Source organism: Trichosurus vulpecula, chromosome 7 (genome assembly GCF_011100635.1).
Source record: "Trichosurus vulpecula isolate mTriVul1 chromosome 7, mTriVul1.pri, whole genome shotgun sequence".
NCBI classification, from domain to species: Eukaryota; Metazoa; Chordata; class Mammalia; order Diprotodontia; family Phalangeridae; genus Trichosurus; species Trichosurus vulpecula.
Genome location: NC_050579.1, coordinates 224,682,113 through 224,701,836, shown reverse-complemented (window position 1 = coordinate 224,701,836; position 19,724 = coordinate 224,682,113). Strand labels below are relative to the sequence as shown.

Genomic DNA, 19,724 nt, shown 5'->3' with positions numbered 1-19,724 from the left:
GGCTTATTCTAAGAGCCAAATGAGTTACTATATGTAAGAAAGTACTGTAAAAATGATAGGTATCACACTTTATTTTTCTCATTTTAGACAGTAAGTTCCATGATAAAGGCAGGAATCTTTTAAAAATCAAAATTTTGCAGTTTCTTTAGTCCCTAGAAAGGTGTCTGCACCATATTGTTTATTGAATTGAAACCAATAAACGTTTATTGAGAGCCAGGGCTGTGTAATGGATGGAAAATCAACCTTGAAGTCAAGAAGAAATGAGTTAAAAGTCCTGCCTGTGACACATTTTAACATCTGGGCAAGTTGTTTAATCTCTTGGTGCCATAGACAGCACTTTAAGATAGGCATTCTTTGTCTGGAGTCTGTGAATTTGATTTAAAAAACACTTTGATAATTCTATAGTCATATAATTGATTTCCTTTGTAATTCTCTCCCTTCATATGTTTGTGTATGTATATATATGTTACATAATGTTTACAAATATATATGATGCATATATAATATATAATTTTACATATAATGCATTTTAAAATATTAATCTGAGAAGGGGTCCATAGGTTTCAGCAGACCACCAAAAGGGTCTATGACACACAAAAAAGTTAAGTATCTCACTCTATGATCATAAGTTACAGAGAACATATGCTGATCTGCATTATTAGAACTATTTTCTTCATTGGGAATACCTTATGCCAATGAAATTACAGATTTATTTCAAAACACTATGGCAACAACAACAAAACACTCACCTATCAAGAGTCTACATTGCATGAGGTACTGACTGTACCAAAAATTGGAGATGCAAAACATGCATCCATACATTTCAAATTGAATTATACATGTGTCTGCTACATCACTCTATTGAATTAAACAGCAGACTCCGTTATAGCAGTGACCCTGTCTTATTTAAAATTTTAATCTCCCTTCCCCACCTCCAGCATCTAGACTGATTGGCCCCTTAACATACAGTCATATTTATTTTTAAATGGGCTTATTTTTGTGTATGTATTCTAGCAAAAAGTATGTATTAATAGGTGGTACAAACATATGTAAATCTATTTGCAAGTAGGCTTAATTTATGAGTATGTATTTTTAATTGTATGTATATATGTATATGCATATATACATGAGTGTAAAGGTAGCATTAGGTAAAATTCAAGAATTTAATTCATCCAAATTTTTAAATACATGTACACATACATACACAATATATGTATATAATGTGTGTATACATTTATTTATGAGGAAATGTGATATATATATATATATACAATATATAATAAACTATATAATTATTAGCACCAATTACAATATCAATTAGTATTTTTATATTATTATAATATGCAATATTATAATATCAATTAATATTTTATTATATTGTTACATATAAATGTTCACATATAAGGTCTGTTTCTCTGATGACCATCTCCCAGCACCACCAACTGAGCAACCACAAAACAAAATAAAAATAACATGCATAGTAGAAAAAAACAAATTTCCACATTGACCATACCTGAAAATACATGACTCTATCTGCATTTCAATTTCATCCATTAGTCAATCAATAAACATTTATTAAGTGTCTACCATGCGTTGAATACCATGCTAAACTCTAGGCATACAAAGAAAGATAAAAGACAGCCTATTCTTAGGGAGCTCACAGTCCAATGGGAGACATATCACCTGTATGGCAAGAGATGAGTTGCGTGTCTCATTATCAGTCTTCTGGACATGAGGTTTATTATTACATTGATCAGAGTTCTAAAGCCTTTCAATGTTGTTTTTCTTTATAAAGTTTTTGTTGTATATATTTTGCTGGTAATTAATTGTTTTACTTCCTTCTGCTTCAGTTCATTAAGGTCTTCCCAGTTTCCTCTCAAACAGCCAATTCTATCATTTTAATGGCACAATAATGTTAATTTACCTTCATACACTATAACTTGTTTTTATATTCTCCAATATGACAATACCACTCCTTAATTTCCAATTTAGGCTGCTATGAAAAGAGTTGTTATAAATATATCTGTACATTTATGGCAAAGCACACCACTCACTGTCTTTGCTAAGAAAACTCCAAATGAGATCAGGAAGAATTGGACATGACTGAAATGACTGAATAGCAACAATAATAAGAAAAAAGATCCTTTTCCTCTTTCTTTACAGTCCTTGGAGTCTAAGGTCCAGAGGTAGCATTATAGTTGGCTCAAAGTATACCCAGAATTTATAAACTTTGGGGCATAGTTATAAATTGATTTTCAGATTGGTTTGCCAATTTAAAGGTCCCCTACCAACGTAACAGTAATACAAAGAAGTAATCAAATTTTTCCTTCAATTTCCAATTCAAATGCATAAGTTGTAATTTAGCTTTTTTTGGTTTGAATGTCTTTTCTAGCTGTATTTCAGAGACTACTCTAATGACTTTCACAGGTAAGTTGATGTAACGCCAATCAAGCAGCACATCCAAGGACTGCTGCTGTGATCAATTTCAGGGGGTCCAATTGCACAGTATAATGAACTCTATTTATTCATATATCTCACAACATAACATCCTTAAGCAGAGTATATCATTCAATATTCATATATCTCATATCACTCAATATGTCATATAGTGCATGGCATATATCATTGCATTCAGTAGCATTCCCCAAAATACTTATACACAGCAGAGGGTCCTGGGCTAAGGTCTTCCTTAACACAACACATCCTTAAGAGGTAGCAGAAAATACCACACTATCCACCCCTAGGTCACAGCAAGAGCATCACACTACACAATATATGTCATTGCATTCCCAAATCAGGAAGTCCCAGGCTAGGGTCTTCTCCAGCACAATGCATCTTTAAGGGGTAGCAGAAAATACCACATCATCCACCCCTAGGTCACCATAAGAACAACCTTCTTAATCATTACCAAGCATCCAAGTAAAGTCCTCTTTCATCTTAACTTGAGGTTGACTTCCAAGCCCCATGGCTCTTCTTCTGCAGGCTGACCACTCCTGACTTTTACCTGGATTCTCACATAGGCAGCTCTCCACTCCTTCACCAGGCCCAAGTGCATGAGGACTGCTCCACTCCAAGCTCCTGTCTGAGAGCAGGTTCCAGGGGGTCCTGCACACAGCTTCTGTTTCTGGAAAAATGAAGCTTAACAGGGCAGCAACACACACCACCAACACCACCATCTCAATTCACCTCCAAAGTCCAAATGCTCTGTGTTAACAGCTCAGTTCACTTTAACAGCTCTCAAAAGGGGCTCAAGCTAAGCCTCCTTCTGCTGGGTAGATCTCTGCCCTAGAGTTCCACTCAGCTTCAAAGTTCGGAGGCTTCTTCAGCAAGTCTGCCATCAAAGGTCTCTTCTGCACTCTCAGAGGTCTCCTTTCTGCTCTAGAGGTCTCTTCTCTGCTCTAGAGGTCTCCTTCCAGCTCTTTTCAGCCTCTTGCCAGATCTTTTAGGTTTCCTATCAGCTCAATGCTCACAGCTCATTCTTCTTCATCTCTTCTCTTCATTCTTCTCTTCTCAACGCTGGCAGCTCTTTCAGTGTCTTCTTTTCAATGCCCTCTCGATGTCTGCTTCTCTCACACTCTGGGCTCTTCTTATATACAGTTAGTTCTAGTCAGCATCGGATTAGCTAGAACTCAGGTCTCTGATTTGCTGAAATTATGTACATCTGATTGGCTAGAACTCAACACACATACGAGTCTCTGATTGGCTAAAACTCAATGCACATTCAATCCAGCAAAAATCCCATTTTGCTTGCCATTGCAGTTCTGCTTATTTGAATTCTTTTTCCCCCCCTAGATTTAGGTTTTCACAGAACTCCTCCAGCAATGCAATTTATAAACTCATCTGCAATACATCACATCAGAGATATGCCGGAGACCCTGAGAATCTAAATGACAGATCAGAGTCAATAGCTTGTATATGTCAGAAGCTAGACTTGAGCACAAGTTTCCTAGACTTAAAGGACAATTTTTAAGCTGCCAGATTTCTTGGAAAATTTTGGTGGAATGGCAGTATAAAAAACATTATTCAGCACTATTGTGGAAATTAAAATTTTCTTCAAGTATTTTTCTTAATATTCCTTTGTTATCAGCCCTATCAGTCCACTTAGTCTACAGGATACCTTTGCGAGCTGGACATATTTTAGAAGGTTGGTATTCCTTTGCCTTTGGCCCTCCTAAGTATAAGAGATTGATATGTACCATATCAAGATCTTTTTAGTGGGCCCGATGAAATGATTCTATTTTAAATGATACAAGTGATACAAATACAATTGGCCCAAAAGGAATTCTCAGTGATCCATTCAATTAGTCATTAACAACTGCTCCCAAATTATTATATCAAAAACAGTCATTATTCAAATAGCCTTGTAAAAAGGAAGCATCTAGCTATTATTCTAGTGGCAGTACTTTAGAAACTCTTGATCAAAGGTTATAATTTTGAAAGGTCCTAACAATCTAAATGACACAAGTCTCTGATGATTAAGTTGGTTCAGAACCTCTCAGAGCTATAATTATAGAATAAAGGGAAATGCAGATAACTCATACAGTCCACAGACAGTGGATCTTGATCATACAAAAAATATTTCTTTTCTGTTCTTTTTTTTTCTTTACTCATTAGATGTTAGACCTGGGAGTATAGTATAAAACTGAAAGAAGGAATCTGGTACAATCCGTCTACTAGAGTTAGGTTCCAAGCTGATAAATGGGAAAGATTGAATCAGGAAAAAATAGCAGACCTATATGATGTAATCTCCTCAAATATTTATTGTACTAAATGGCCTAAAATAAATCTGGATGACATAATCATTATTGGGTTTTTTAGGATGCTTAGATACCTCTAAAAATAAACTGTACATTATGGAATTAAAATACCCAAAGTGTATATATGTGTATGTATGTGCATGTACATGTATAAATATACACATACAATATGAACACATATGCAAGTACATATATATATACACATATATGTGTGTCTCACATATAAAGAAAGAAATATTCACATATACATACACACAAATATATTTGTATGCATATGTGTGTTTGCTGAGAGAGAAAAACAACTTGCTTATTTTTTCCCAAATAAGAATTCTAGCAGACACTTATGAGCCCAATCCAAATATACATTGGTAAAGAAACTGGCTCCTTCTTTCTGTTCTGGGTCAGTTTGCCCCGCCTTAATTATCCTGGTGACCCCTCCACTCTATTAGTGCCATACCTGGTGCAGATTCCAACTAGACTTTAGCCCTATGGCAGTTCAAAACTCAGTCTTCTAGGGCAGCAGCGTCAAACACAGGACCTATGAAAGGCATGTGGCCAGGAATACTGGGGAGTACAGTTGAACCATATTAAAATGTATGTTTAACAAAATAAATAAAATACATAGAAACATCAGTTATGTAAATATGTGGTTGCCTAAGTCAATATGCCTCCACAGGGATCTTTTTGTATGGATTAGTGACCCCCATTTCTATTTGTTTGACACCATGTAGCCAGAATGGCCTTTGTTTTCTTTGAATGACTCAGCTTACCTCATTGAGCCTCTGGACACTGTGGCTTGCTCTTCCGGGGCAGGAAGCCCAAAGAGCATTCCAGGAAGCAGACAACTTCCTGTGTGATGAGTCATGGGGCTGGCTGAGGGGAGGTGTTAATGGCTATGCTAGGGGGAGGGGCCAAGTCAAGAACCAATCGGCCCTGGTCGTTCAGGCGGTGCTTGATGATGTCAAAAACTCTATAAGAGGGGAGAGGACAGCTTGAAGATCCTCTTTTCCTTTTCCGGTTGGAGCCAGAGACAGTTACAGCGACAGTTACAGCGACAGTTACAGCGACAGTTACAGCGACAGTTACAGCTACAGTTACAGCCACAGCCACAGCTGAAGCAGGAGCTGCCAGTAGCAGAGCTGACCTACGGGAGAAAGCTGAACAAAGACTTCAGGCCAGTGGGTAATCTTATTACCATAGAGGGGGAAACATGATTTTGCTTTACGCAATCATGCTTCTCTGTAGCCTCCTGGTTACTCTTTCAAGGCGTACTTATTGGGCCTGGAAGCTTTTGATCAATATATCAAAATGGGGTTGCTGGTTCATGGGTTGGTTACTGTGGAGCCTAAATAAATGTTTTGATTCTTCTGCCTTCTACTTTGAGAGTTTCTTATATCCGGCGGTTCCGAACGTTTCAGACATGTTTATGATCCTCTTTGAGATTATAAACTCTGCCCTCCTAATACACACCACTGTTCTAGGAAACTCTCTAAGATTGTAACTTCAGAGAATATGCCATTCTACATTAATAAATGGGATTTTCTCCTCCAGGAGTTCCCTAAACCAATGAAATCAGAGGGAAAGTGCATATTCCTATATGTGTCCACTTAAAAAAATGGTCATAACAGAACCTCTGAGCTAGAAGCTATGTTGTAGGACCTCCTAGGTACTGCGTTCTCCTAAAGATAGCCTAGCAAAGGATAAGTGTTTGCCTACTAATATAAATGGTAGATGTGGTTCTTGTCTAGGTATTTTTTGGTGGGTGTAGATGGCCTTTGGGGTCCCCAACTTCTTTGGGATTGATTAATCATAGTTTCAATATGTACTCTAGTATCCCCTTCTACAGTATCCCCCAAATGTAATCATACAACATTTACATCCAGTGCTTAACCAAAGGAGAACCCACTACCTCCAAAGATGGCTCCTCCCATTTCTGTACACCTCTGATTATTAACAAGTACTTTCTTTTATCAAACTTAAATTATCTTTTCTTCCAATTCCCTCTATTGTTCCTAGTTCTGCCCTCTGAGAGTCAGTCAGATAAAGTCTGATACCTCTTCCCCATGAACACTTTCTGGAGAAAGGTGTTTTCTTTCTTCCCAGGACTCCAAGAAACCTTGGTATTACTTTATCAGTGCTCTGACATATCATTCCTACTCAATTAAATAGAGATTCTGTTCTCCCTTTTCTCTGGATCTGGAAATAGAGATACATAACTACACATCACAGATCTAGTGCTGGCAAAGATCTTAGAAATAATCTAGTAAAGTCAACTCATTTTTGCTAATGAAGCCACAACATTGATTATATGCAGAACTATAGCTCTTCTGAAAGAAGCATTGTGTTCCCGTTAATAATGACTTATAGCATCAAAAAAGGTTTTAAAAAAGCTTTTGATGTATCTGTATATTTGAAGATAACAACATTCTAATTCTATGAAATCAAAGATATAGAAAGCATCATGGAACTTGGGGAAAATGTGTCTCCAAAAGTAGCTTGGAATTTTTTTTAGTAAATACAATTCAATTCAATTTAGTGAACATTTATCAAGCACCAACTATTTGCAAAGCATGCTACTAGACTCTAGGAACACAAATATGAAAAACAAAATAGTTTGGGTTTTTCAGGTTTTTTTTTGCTTTCAAGGATTATAAATTCTGCTTATTAATTTCATTTCCTGTTCAATCATTTCCTCTTCTCACAGGAGAAGAGAATATTCTCATGAGGAGGACATTCCCTTTTAGCACAATTCTCTGCAATAGGATTGAAATATAGAAAGGACATTAAAACTGAGCTAGTTCAGCCCCTTCATTTCTCAAAGAGTTTGGATATTGAGACCCAGAGAAAGGACATGCCCAAGATCACATAGCTTTTGACCCCTCCAATTTTAGTGAAATAGTTATCCATTTTAACTCTCCACTATCTTCTCTTAAATCATTTGGTCTTTTGTCCAATTTCTGCTTTTCATTGGCCATATCTCAACCCTACATTCATTCCATCATTTTCCTCTGCTTTTATTCTCAAGCCACTGAACATAGCTGGAGGAAATGTCACAACCATGCTGATTGACTACATTGCAGTCAATGTTATTCAATTGAAACCGGATCCTCACTGCAGCAAGGAAATGCTTTTGTTCTCTTTGATTCCCTAACTCGCTTACCACAGAAACCATTTCAAACCTTTTCTTCCTTTTTCAAACCTCCACACCTTCTCCTTCCCTCTTTTCAGCTAAGGAACTTACTTTTTTATTTTACTGAGAAAATTGAAGCAATTTATTTTCAGTTTCCTCTTCTCATATTCTCTTCATTTCAAAGAAAAGATAGCAACATCTCCTATTCTGTCCTCCTTTCCCTTATCCTCTGATAAAGAGGTCAGCCTTCTACATCCCATATTTTATTTATCCCCTTCCTTCTTCTATGGCAGATGTATCACTAATCAGCCCCTTTCTCAATTTTCAACCACCCCCTTCTACTGATTCCTCCCCTACCTTCAAACATACTTATCCTTAAACAAACATTTCACTCACATCCTTAAAAACCTTCCTTGAATGTTACCTCTCCCTTAAATTATTAAGTGATATCATTCTTCCCTTTTTCAGCCAAAGTGCTTGAAAAGAAGTTTAAACTCACCATTCAGCTTCATCTCCTTTCAGTCTCTCATTGAGAGTTTGCAGTTTTGTCTTCAAACCTCATCCCTCAAGTAACTTTGCATCATTTTGCTCTCTCCAAAGTTACCATTACTCTTTTAATCACTAAATCCATTTTTTCTTTTCCTTCTTGATCTATCTGCTGCATTTGACTTTGCTGGACACCCACTTATTCTAGACATCCTCCCTTCCTTTGATTTTCATGACACTATTCTCTCCAAATTCTCCTCTTGCTTAATCTCCCTTGTGGTTCATCACCTGTGCCGTACTCCCTAACTCGAGGCTCTGTCAAGGGCCCTATTCTCTTCTCCTTCTAAATTTACGATATCTCTTGGTAAACTCATAATCTTTCACGCATTTAACTATCATCCATATGCCAATGATGAATATAGACACATAAATATATACACATACAAATAAATACATGTGCATAATACATTTACAACTACATACACATACATGCATATGCACACATATATGTATTTGCATTTATGTATCTGCATACACACAGGATGGATATAAGGATGGAGACAAATAGAAATATATATCTATATATCCATATGTGCATATATATATATAACATTCACCCATATATGTACATATATGTGTATATACATACACACATAAATACATGTACTGTATAAATGTATGTACATATCCTCAACCTTCCCTCTGAGCTTCAGTTCTATATCAGCAATTGTCTAGTGGACTAGAAGACATAGGTGTGGTGTATTAGAGACATCTTAAGTCCAACATGTCCAAAATTGAACTCATCTTTTCTCCAAAAAACTTTTTTCTTGCAATTTCCCCCCTTTATGTTGAACACACCATTATTTTTCTATTCTCCCAGGTTTCTAACCTCAGCATAATCCTGGACTACACTATTGCTCTCATAACATCTATGCAATTAGTCACCAATTCTTTCAGTTTTTGTTTTTACATTTCTGACATCCAATTTAATCTCTCCTCTCACATTGCTACCACTTTAGCTCAGGCCTGATCACCTTTCACCTAGATTATTACAACAGCCTCCTAATTGCTGTCCTTGCCTCAAGTCTCTTATCACTCTCATCCACCCCACTTACAGCTACCCAAGTAATTTTTCTTAAGCATATATCTGACTATGTGACTCTTCTACTTAATCAATTCTAGTCATTTCCTATTGCCTCTAGGTTCACATATAAACTTTGCTAGTTTGTAAATACCTTCATATCCTTTCTTTCTGGCCTCATTGAACATTAACCACCACCAGGGAATTGAGTCAAATTTGTAAGAATACAAGTCATTTTCTAATTGATAAATAGTCAAAGGATATGCACAGGCAGTTTTCAGACAAGGAAATCAAAGCTATCTATATAGTCATATGAAAAAATGCTCTCTATCACTATTGATTAGAGAAATGCAAATTAAAAAAAACTCTGAGATACCATCTCACACTCATCAAATTGTCTAATATGACAAAACAGAAAAATGATAAATGTTGGAGAAGATATGGGAAAATTGGAATACTAATGCATTGTTGCTGGAGTTGTGACAACCATTTTGGAGAGCAATTTGGAACTATGACCAAAGGGCGATTAAATTGCATACTCTTGATTTAGCAATACTAATAGTAGGTCTGTATCCCAAAGAGATCATAAAAATGGGGAAAAGACCGACATGTACAAAAATATTTATAGCAACTCTTTTTGTGGTGACCAAGAATTGGAAATTAAGGGGATGCTCATCAATTGGGGAATGACTGAACAAGTTGTGGTATATGAATGTAATGGAATACTTTTGTTCCATAAGAAATGATGAGCAGGCAGATTTCAGAGAAGTATGGAAAGACTTACATGAACTGATGCTGAGTGAAGTGAACAGAGAACTAGAAGAACATTGTACACAGTGACAGAAGCATTGTATGATGATCAACTTTGATAGACTTAGCTCTTCTCAACAATACAATGATCCAAAATAATTCCAAAAGACTCATAGTGGAAAGGGTTATCCACATCCAGAGAAAGAACTATGGCATCTGAAGGCAGACCGAAGTATACTATATGCTCTCTCTTTTTTTTTCTTTCTCAAGGTTTTCCTCATTTGTTCTGATTCTTTGATGACAACATGACTAATGTGGAATTATGTTTAATATGATTGTAGATGTATAGTCCATATCAAATTGCTGGATGTTTGGGGGTTGTGGGAGGGGAAGGAATGAGGAGAAAAACAACTGGAACTTAAAATCTTACAAAAGTGAATGTTGAAAACTATCTTTACATGTAATTGGAAAAAAATAAAGTACTATTAAAAGGGGAGAAAAAGATGTATCTCTTGTACTCTCCTCTACATGAAGCCTTTCTTGATATCCCTAACTGTTGGTATCTTCACTCTGAAACTATTCTTTACTTCAATACTTTAAGAATACACACACACACACACACACACGTGTGTGTGTGTGTGTGTGTGTTTAGTCACTTTATACTTATGCTTTCTATGTATTTCATATATACTTATTTCCCCTATTAAAATATAAACTCATGCATAGGGATTTTTTCATCCCTTATACTTGTATGCTCAGTGCCTAACACTGTGTCTGGCAGTGCTCACTTGAATAACTGTAGATTGACTGATAGTTGGTATTAACAATGCCAGGATATGTACCCAGAACTTATGATTTTAAATCTAGTGCTCTTATCATACTATACTTCTTCCTTAGGAGAGGGAACATGCTGCAGCAAACTGACTGCCACACTTGAAAGTCAGAAAGACCTGAGTTCAAATCCCATCTTGGTCATTCATTAGCTGTGTAAACCTAGGGAAGTCATTTACATTTCTTGCCCTCAATCTTTTTATTTGCTAAATCAGTGGTTGGACTTACTCAAAAGTTTCTTTGGGCTTAAAATCTATGATCCCATGATTGTGCTCAGGAAGACATGATAGAGAGAAATGATATTTGTTATTTGAATGTAGGTGGTGGGGAGCAGGTGGTCATATTTCTGCCCACTATTGAGGATATTTGCAATTTTATCCCTTAGGAACTTTGAAAACTAGATAGGTAATGATTTGTCCTTTTAAGCTCTCATTACTGCCACTAAAATGTCACCCTTCCCACCTCTTCATGGAGACAGGATTTGGTCTAATATCGCAATCGTTTACCTAAGATTACTCATAAGGGATAGCGTGGGATTGATGCCAGTGAAATTTTAAATGGTAGCTGTGTAACAAACCACTTACGATATACAGGGAGTGGGTGGGTTTCTTTCTTCACTGTATGCAGATGTATATCTGCTTTAGCTGAACTGAAATGTCTTCATTGTACTTACATGAGAAAATATAGAAAGGCCAAAGTAAGTGGGTTATTATTTACTTAGATAAAATAAGTCTTTCCCTAGATATTTATTTAAGATTGATCCTAGTAAGAATTGCTTCCTTATAATATGTGCATATAAGCTACATTATGCATTTTGAATGAAATTGAACTAAGTTATACTAGTGTGGTTCCTTCATCCATTTCTCCCTCTCTTTCCCTCTTTCCCTTTCTTCCTTCCTTCCCTCCTTCCTTCCTTCCTTCTTTCTTTCTTTCTTTCTTTCTTTCTTTCTTTCTTTCTTTCTTTCTTTCTTTCTTTCTTTCTTTCTTTCTTTCTTTCTTTCCACACCTATTTGTTAAGCATCTGCCAGCCTGGTTGATAGAAATACTTGGATAATTTACTGAGTCTATGAACTTACCAATATATTTCCCTGCAATCATGAAGATCAAAACCTAACTATGTCTGTTCATCCTGCCATGACCTTTATCCTTTTCCTACTGTAAACTTACAATGGAGGGTCCACTAAACCTATTTGGTGCCTTCCTCTAGTACTCTTGACATTTTATAGCTATCAATGAAGCACTGCCTATTTGTCATTGCTCAGTCTCACTATGTGACTGGCCAGTATTGATGGCTGGTCATACATTTCCCCAATAACACATTTGTGGCTGCTTTCCCTGCATAAGTCATCATTTGTGATGAATTGTAGACTGTTAGTGTCCATCATACAGTCTCCATTATTTTTTTGGTGACCTTCAATTACAATTTTCAGACAGTGGTAAGAATGATTACCAGTCATACAGCATCACAAAAAGAATATTTGTATTAAGATGATGATCTTTTGTTTTAAAAAGTAAAGCTTATGATCACTAGAAGAACAGAACTGTCCCCCAAATCAGTTCCATCTGATTTCCTTTTCCTCTCATTCAATCCTGAGCACAACTCATTGTCCATTTACAGTGTTTGTTGAAGCTATATGTTCAACTAAATATCACTTGGGTCAATAGATCTCTTTCATCCACTTGACTTTTCCTGTGTAGATAGCCAGGATTATCTCAAAAATAATTTTGACCCTTAACCAGGAGGCTCTGCAGTACTCTGGTTCTTTATGCAATTATTACATTGTAATCTGAAAATGAGAGAATCAATAATACTTCACTGTCTCAAGGGAATTTATCTTCAATTTGAACTCTGCACAATCCACCCTCCATGGCAGCAGCAAACGCTTTTGATAAACATACATCTCCATGATTTATACCTTATTTTATGCTAATAATTAGTTGAATAGAGTCATCTCTGTTGTCACATTTTCCAAGAAATCTTGAATGATTTTGATATACACATGTTAATCACTATGTTCATGAACTTCTAAGGTGTCACTTTATAGAATCATTTTTAAGTAATATAATAAACAAACAATACCAATAATGGTATCTTATAATCACTCTATCTTTTAGTTTGAAATCAATCAACTGTCTATTATGCCCCAGGCACTGTGCTACATTCCAGAGATATGAAGACAAATGTGAAGCAATCTCTTCTCTCAATAAGTTTGCATTCTTTCAGGCCAGGCAGAATATACATATATATGTAGATACAAAATCAGTATATATGAAATAAATAGATACTTTCTGCATGTTGGGTGGGGAGCACTCATAGCTGAGGATTGGCTAATGAAAAATTTCGTGTTAAGAAGTGGCTTTTGAGGCTATTTCAAATGTGATGGTAAAGATGTGGTTTATTGTGAAATATTATGTGTGAAAGTATGGCAGTTCCTTTCTCATAACTTAATCAAGGATGCATGCATAGACTGTTTTTGCGTAGGCTATCCTCATGAAAATTTATAAAGATGGGAGAGCAGGTATATGAGTCAATAGTTATTGTTATAGCTGTCACTCTAGGGAAGATACAAAGATAGATATTCATTATCTTTACACATATGGAATATACAATCTAGAGAGGACACATGCACCAATGATCAAAGTAAATAGAATCCATTAAGTTCATCTGAGCTGTCTCTTGACTCCAGAACCTTTTCTCTTGAAGAACTCCTGGGGAGTTCTTCCCCAAACATCCATTTAGGCGAACAGTCCCAGACCAGCCATCCATGATATTCTGAATTTAACCACCACATCTCAGCTGCTCTGATCCTTCAGGCTCTTCTCCTATTAGTGAGTTCTTCTCTGAACTTCCATTTTGGGTAACTGTCCATTCCAACCAGTCCTGGTTCTCTGGACTTAGTAAACATGTCCCTCCCCTAAGTGGGTAACTCTTTCTCTCCTACATTTTAGCTCCCCTTTTATGTTTTGCCTTTTCCTCATTGAAATGTGAGCTCCTTGAGAGCAAGGATTGTCTTGCTTTTTTGCTTCTATTTGTATCCCCAGTGCTTAGAACAGTGCCTGGCATAGAGTAAACATATAAAAATATCTGTTAACTGACTGATTAAGATGTATGTAAAAAGGCTAAGAGATTTTAGAGGTATGACAGATCACTCCTGTTCATGGGAATACAACAATTTTGATGGGCATTTAAGCTGGATCTTGAAGGGTGGATTATAAAGTCATGTCAAAAAACAATTATTAATCGCCTACTCCATGATCAGTACTGTGATAAATGATGGGAATGCAAAGAAGACAAAAAAGTCCCTATTCTCAATGATCTTACAGTCTTATAGGATAGTCAACATGAAGACTACTGTACAAATAAGAAATGTATGGAATAATTTGGAGATAATCTCAGAGGGAAAGCGCTAGCGCAAATGAGGGTCAGAAAAGCCTTTCTGAAGAAAGTGGGCTTTTAGCTAACACCTGAAATAATCCAGGGAAGGCCATCAATGGAAATGAGGAGGAAGATCAATCAGGCCATGGGGGGTAGCCAGTGAAAATACCCCAATCTTAGAGATTTATTTGAGGACCAGAAAAAAAAATCAGTGTCACTAGATTGCAGAGTACATGAAGGAAAGGATGGGATGGTGTAAGAGAAAAGAAAAAAAAAGCAATCTGATGACAAGAAATAGCTTGAATCTTGATTCACTGAGTAGGGAAAGCAAAGGGGCCATGAGTGTTCCAATTATACTGCAGCACAAGAATCAAGAGTAGGATTGGTTTTGAATGAATCTGGAAGGGTATGTTAGAGCCAACTTATAAAATTCAAGGAATTTTAGACTAGAGTTTCAGTGTCTTCCTCCAGGCAATAGGGAACATTTTGTGGTTCTTAAGCAAGAGAAGGATATGACCAGATTGACACATTAGGAACAAGACTATGGTTAAATTAAAGGGAATCTGAAAACATGTACCGATAATGAAAATTAGTGTCAATAGAACCAAACTTTTAGACTAAAATTTAAACCAGGATTTGCACATACACAATACACAAACCACATACAAATACACACACATACACACCTATCAATATATGCTCACATGTCTAATGAATACACATTACACATAGTTTTCAGGAGTGACCATATATTCTTTGGTAAATCAATATATCTGAGGTTCATTTAATCCACATGTTTTGTTTTGTTTTTTTCCCACCCTAAGAAAAGTATGTACCATTCTACCTGCTCAGTGGACACCATTATTCCTATTTAGGTGTGATGGGATCCTAATAAAGCTGCTCCCAGCCCCAATATTCTAGCTTTCTTATAGGCTTCACCAAACAGAAGGCCCACCGCCGCTATCTAGCTACTACCCCTCCTCCTGGCTCAATATCCTAACTTCATATATGTCTCACTGCTCACTAGAGCAACAGATGTGTCCATGAACTCATATTTCTCATAGAAACAGCAGGCCTGTCCATGTGATGAGATCCCAGCCACTGCCTCCAGTTATCCATTGCCCCCACACCCATATTTCCCACAGTAACAGCAGATGTGTCCATGCAGTCAACCACAGCCACATCCATCTTGTCTAAGGACCACAATACTCAGCCAATCAGAAAGCAGCACCACCAGGATGCCCATGCAGGATGTGAACCCCAAAACAACGGAAGGGACTTTCCATAAGTAAGCACCTGTGCAGTAATAGCAAAAGCTGTCCTTTAGGTGAACTTGTGACATAGAGAGACTTATTATAATATCATTATTGTACATAAATACCCCCCAAAATGGGGTTTCTGTATGCATTGTGGGTAATTGCATGTGCAATTCCACTGTGGCTGGGACCCCTCCCATTTTACCTTATCTCTTAACAAACCCCTCTTGCCTTTTTAATATTCATTATTTCTGTTATGTAATTGCATCTTTATCCTATAAAAATCCATCTTGCTTTCTCTGAAGTTGCTGGTTCCTCCTGGAACTTAGCCCATTTCATGAGAGGCATCAATCTCAATAAATGCTTGTGCTTGGATTAGAGGTGACCTGACTCTGAATTCTTTAAGATGGTTCCACTACAACACATCATAAAATCATGAAACAGGTAGAATAGAAATGGATCGAGTGCTTATTAATTATGTTAATGGATTTATGCATGCAGGAGATTCCTCCTGCTTCCTGAGTCAGTTGACAAAAGAGAAACTCAATGAATAACCAAAGCCCAGGTAATATGTTCCAAAGTTGTCATATAAATAAGAGGAAGCAATTTTTTCCACCCTAGCTGGGAGATGGTAGGCAAGAATGGGAAACTGAAGTAGAAACTCTTGGTCCTCTTTGGCAGAGGAAGAAGAGACATTCAGAGTCTGGTCCAACACAGACACTTACATTTTGTTAATCAGGGACCATGTGTTAAGAGCTGAAAAGTAAGTGGTGGCAGTAGGTCACAGGAACTATGGGACGGGACTTACAGGATCAAAAGAGGTGGAAAGCCATTTAGTCCAATTCCTTCATTTTAAAGATGAAGAAACTGAGGCCCACAGATATGCCAAAGTTACATATATAGCAACTGGCAATACTGGGATTTGAACCAAACTTCCTGACTTCAAATTCAGCATACTTTCTACTATATCACACTGTCTTTTTCATTGTTATCATTTGAGCGATGAATTGCTTTTGCTTTGTAACCCTCCTGAGGCCAATACTACAAAGATATATTTGCCATTCACATTTCAGTAAGAGTATAGACCAGTAGCAGGCTGTGACACTGCTGAGAAAGATGACATAATCAATCCATGTATATCCTAGAATGACCAACGTTCATATAACGTCAAAGAAATAATCCCAGAGGCATAGCCAAAATGGCAGATTACAGGCAGCAACCCAGCCAAACTCTTCTAATATTTTCCCCAAAATAACTTTAAAATAATGCCTCAAATCCAGTTTTCAGGTGGTAGGGACAACAAAAAGCCAGGTGAGATATTTTTTCCAGCCTAAGAAAATTTGGAAGGATGGAAGGAAGGCCTGTGACACGGGGTGGGTGCCAGCCTGGGGTACATGTAGCTATTGTTACCCTTGCAAATCAGTGTAACAGTGACAGTAATGGCAGGAACAGCAACATCCTGAACTTTTAGCCCAGAGATGGTAATAGGATCAGACAATTGGTCAGAAAGAGATTACGAGGGACCATTTCCTGGCACTGGGTGCAGGGCCTAAAACTGTTTCACAATTCTATTGCTATATACAGTTCTGGGTCACGGTTTTAGGGTAGAAAGTAATACCTGTGGTCTATCACAAAAAGCAGGGGTAAAAGTCACAGTTCCAAGGTAGAGAGGAGAGCTAGTGTTGCTGCTGCAGGAGAGCAGGCGACCAGGTCACAGTTCCAAAATCAAGAGGATTAGCACTAACACTTAGGGTACCAGGAGATTTTCCTGGGTAAAGATCAGAGTGCAGACCAGGAGAGCAGTAACTACATCTCTCTCCAGATCAGACCATCTTTAGAAGCACCAAAAACTAGCAGGCCCTTAAAACTAGCTCTGAAAATAGCAGCATGAAAAAGCCTGATGTTTGAGACAGTGCCTCCCTACCCCTAGGTCAGCACAGCCCAACTTTAATATAAAGTTCAAATAGGAGAAATAGACTAGAAAAAAATGAGACAACAAGAAAAACAGCTTCAGAGGAAAAAAAACGCTAAATGGACACAAACCCAAGAAGAATTCCTGAGATAAAGAAAGAGATGGGTGAAAATTAGGAGAATAACTGAGAATAACGCAAAAAAATATGAAAAGAGAATTAATAGTTTGGTAAAAAGAAGCACAAAAATACTGAAGAAAAGAAATACTTAAAAAAGCAAAATTTGACAAACGGACAAAGAGCTACAAAATCTCACTGAAGAAAATTCTTTAAAAGTTAAAACAGTGAGAAACCAATAAAATTTCGTGAGTCACAGTCAAAATCACACAAGACTTAAAAGCTTCCATATAAAGGAAAAGAGAACTTGAAATATGACATTATGGAATGTAAAGGAGCTAGGATTAGAAACAAAAATAATCTGTGTAATAAAAGTGGGTATATAATCCTTCAAAAGGGAAAAATGGCTATTTGACAAAATGGACTTTAAAGTATTTCAGATGACAAGACCAGAGATGAATAGAAAATTTGACATTCAAACACAAGGCTCAAGAGAAGCATGAACAGATAAACATGAAATAGAAACCATAAGTGACTCAATAAGGGTATTCACTTTTTTATGTGGGAATTTACATTTCCTGTGTGATACATGGAAATCCTCAGAATTTTATCATTATTAGGGCAGTTAGAAAAAGTCCACATAAAAAGAGGACATGGGTGCTAATTATGTTGGGATGATCTCAAAAAATAATGAGGTGAGAAAGAGGGATTCACTGGGAGAAGAGGAAAGGCAGAGGAAAATGGGAAAAATTATCTCACACAAAAGAGGCACATAAGGAAGAGATTTTCCAGTGGAGGGGAAAATGGGATGGTTCTGGGAAATACTTAAATCTCACTCTCATCAGATTTGATTCAATGAAGGATATGTGTGTGTGTGTATGTGTGTGTGTTGTGTGTGTGTACACACAACACACACATACACACAAATACATATAGGTATGTATGTACACAATTCAGTTGTATATAGAAACCCCTGCTTTTTGTCATAGACCACAAGTATTACTTTCTACCCTAGAGCTGTGACCCAGATCTGTATATAGCAATAAAATTGTGAAACAGTTTTAGGCCCTGCACCCAGTGCCAGGGAGGTAGGAAGGGAAGAGAATAAAAGAAAGAGGAGAGGGTGTAGGGAGGTAGTGGTCAGAAGAAAAATGGACTTTCGAGGAAGAACAGTAAAAAAAAAGGATGATACAGATAAAAATAGCATGAGGAAACACACAGTTAGAAATCATAACTCTGAACATGAATGGGATGAACTCACCCATAAAGCAGAAGCAGATAGTAGGATATTGATTAAATATATTGATTAAAAGACACACCCTTGAAACGTACACACAGATTTAAAATAAGAGGTTGGAGCAGAATCTATTATGCTTTAACTGAAATTAAAAAGACAAGGATAGCAATCATGATATCATTTGAAGTAAAAGCAAAAACAGACCTGATTAAAAGACATAATCAAGGAAGGAACATTTTACCAAAAGCTATTACAGATAATAGAGCAATATAAAAAAATATAGCACATTTCTCTGATAAAGGTCCTATTTCTAAAATATAAGAACTGAATAAAATTTAAAAATTAAAAGCCATTCCCAAATTAATAAATGGTCAAGGGATATGAACACAAAGTTTCAGAAGAAATCACAACTGTCTATAATGATATTAAAATATTCTATATCACTATTAATTAGAATAAGACAAATTAAAACAACTCTCAGGTTATCACAGAAATGACAAAGGGTGGAGTAAATAAATAAAAATGCGTATACTGATGCACTGTTGTTGGAGTTGTGAACTGGTCCAACCATTCTTGAGAACAATTTCAAATCACATCCAAAGGCCTATAAAGCTGTGTATACCCTTTGACCTAGCAATATCTCTACTAGGTCTGAATCCAAAAGATTCAAAGACAAAGGAAAATGATCTCTACAATAAAAAATATTTATAGCAGCTCCTTTTTGTGGTGACAAATAATTGGAAATTGAGATTATGCCCATCAATTGGGAAATGTCTGAACAAGTTGTGGTATA

At 36.7% G+C, this 19,724-nt stretch overlaps 1 pseudogene; it reads left to right on the top strand.

Moving 5' to 3' along the window:
• Positions 1-19,724, top strand: part of LOC118857824 — a 55,151-nt pseudogene that overhangs the window by 10,115 nt on the left and 25,312 nt on the right.